This window comes from Mastomys coucha, unplaced genomic scaffold, assembly GCF_008632895.1.
Source record: "Mastomys coucha isolate ucsf_1 unplaced genomic scaffold, UCSF_Mcou_1 pScaffold7, whole genome shotgun sequence".
In the NCBI taxonomy this organism is placed as follows: domain Eukaryota; kingdom Metazoa; phylum Chordata; class Mammalia; order Rodentia; family Muridae; genus Mastomys; species Mastomys coucha.
The window spans coordinates 3224538-3227161 of NW_022196913.1; the positions used below are offsets into that span (position 1 = coordinate 3224538).

The window sequence follows — 2624 nt, forward strand, 5'->3', positions numbered from 1 at the left end:
CTCTCTCTCTCTCTCTCTCTCTCTCTCTCTTTCCTCTCTCTCTTTTATTATCTCAGACAGAATTTCTCTGTGTAACAGTCCTGGCTGTCCTGGAACTCGATTTGTAGACCAGGCTGTCCTAGAACTCACAGAAATCCTAGTGCCTCTGCCTCCTCGGAGTGCTGGGATTAAGGGCATACACCACAACTGCTCAGCTTCTTATTTTCTTTAATCGACATTCCTGGAACAATTTCGCATGAGAGAGAGGGCTTTTGTTTTTGTTTTTGTTTTTTAGACAGAATCTCCTGTATCCCAGGCTGGCCTTGGACTTGCTATGTACTTGAAGATGACCTTGAACTTCTGATTCAATTGCCTCTGCTTCCGTAGTGTTGAGATCACGGGCTTCCCCACGGTCACCAGTTTATGCAGTGCTGGAGATGAACTCAGTACTTTGTACAAGCACTCTGAGAATCACTACACATCCAGCCCTATCTAAGAGGAACCTAAGGGTTCACTCAAATTTTCTGTCCTCTGAAGTGTTACTGAGAAAAACAATGTCCCATTTTTGAAGGCAGCAAAGGACCGCTGTTCGAGTCTAACTACAACTCCGGCCCCAGCTTATAAGCAATAGGTACAAATTAACTATTTAAGCAAGCATCAGTGGGAACTGAGACTGTAAGGGGAAGCAGTAGAGCACTAGTAATCTAGAGTCTTGCATCTCAGGGTCTACTCCTTTCCCAAACTATAGAACAGCAAACCCAGTTACTGAAGCTCCAAGTGGGGAACCTCAGGGTCACACAGCTACTGGTGATGAAGCCCAAGTTGTGGGGCCCCTGAGTCCCAATGGAATGTGGCTCCTTGCCTGTCCAATTTAGAAATACACTTGTAACCTGGGTTGGTGGTCCATGCCTTTAATCTCAGCAATTGGCAGTTTAATTTAATCCCAGAACTGTGAGTTCGAGGCCAGCCCAGTCTACAAAGCAAGTCCAGGACAGCCAAGACGGTGCTACACTAAGAAACTCAGTCTCAAGCAAACGAACGAATAAAACAAAGATTTGTAACCTGTTTGTCTGCATAGTGACTACTGCAGGGATCAGCCCACGACAGAACCGTCTACAAAAACTACTGGAGACACAGAGGAGCACCCCAGGGTTCAGATAACTAAAACAGGCAGAAAATCAAGTTCTTCACAGCACTAGTCAGACAACTGAGAAAGAGAAGCAGTCTCAAAGAGAAAGTTAAAAAACAAAACAGCCCACAACAGAACAAAGGGTTGAAAGAGAATCCAATCACAGACTGCAGTCCCATCACCACGGTTTTGGTGATGTAAAAAAGCTGAAACAAAACAAAACGGAACCACAGTTTGCACAGGCGCTGAATGTCTCCGCAAGGGCTCCATTCGGGTTCAGGTGTTGGGAGCTTTGTTCCCAGCGGGTGAGGCGATTTGGGGAGTTTCTGTGGCCATCAAGTGGTGCGGCCTGGCTGCAGGAAGTAGGTCACTAGGGGTAGGTTCTTGTGGGTATCTTGTCCCAGGCCCCTTCCTACCCTCCATTTTTTCTTTCCTTCTTTGCTTCCTGTCCACCTCTAGCACACCCTGCTGCCCTCGATGTTTTGCTCAAGTGCACTGGCACCAAATTAACCTTGGCACCTCTGAGTTGTTCTCTTAGGTGTCTGGCTCACAGGAATGCAGAAGGAATGAAGGAGAGGACTTCTCTAATGATGTAGAGAAAGATGGCTGAACAGTTGTCACAGTGCTTGCAGAGCAAGCCTGCTGACTCAAGTTCAATCCTCAGAGCTCACAGTGAGAGAGAAGAAATGACTCCCAAAACTGCCCTTTGACCTCTGCGTGTTCATCGTGGCAACGAATACACACCTTCCTCCCACACAAATAAAAAAAGCAAAAAAAAAAAAAAAACCAATAAATAAAGATGCATTCATCAGCCTTCTCCTCATCTGGAGAAGACATTCTCCAAGAACCTCAACAGTGTGTGATACAGTGTAGCACACTGAACCCCACAGAAAATGTTTTTCCTGGGTACGCATATATTCAATGATAAAGTTGAACTTATAAATAAATTAGGCACAGGAAGAGATCAATAACAACAGAGCGATTAAAACAATATGCTGAAATAAAACAATATGCTGAAATAAAAGCCATACGACTGTTCCCCCTCTCGGTTCAAACTATCTTTACTCCTTACTGAATTTGAGGAATATTGTCAGGCTCTGGTTGACCAGGAGCAAACAAACAGCGGATGAGGGCTGAGAAGAAATCGCAGTTGGAAAAGTGCCTGCCACTGGGCGGTGGTGGCGCACGCCTTTATTGCCAGCACTTGGGAGGCAGAGGCAGGCAGATTTCTGAGTTCGAGGCTAGCCTGGTCTACAGAGTGAGTTCCAGGACAGTCAGGGCTGTACAGAAAAACCCTGTCTCGAAAAAAAAAAAAGAAAGAAAGAAAGAAAGAAAGAAAAGTGCCTGTCAAGCATCCTTGGAAAAGCTGGCCACATTGACACACATCTACAACCACAGCACAAGGAGCTGGGGGAGGAAGACAGGTGGCTATCTGGAGCTCAGCATGCAAGCCAGCTCAGCTCAGCTCAGGGAGAGAGGGAGAGAGGGAGAGAAGGAGAGAGGGAGAGAGGGGGAG

At 46.3% G+C, this 2624-nt stretch overlaps 1 protein-coding gene across 6 annotated transcripts in view; it reads right to left on the reverse strand.

Moving 5' to 3' along the window:
• Proser2 (proline and serine rich 2) overlaps positions 1-2624 on the reverse strand; it is a 35767-nt gene that overhangs the window by 30771 nt on the left and 2372 nt on the right. The window lies entirely within an intron of this gene.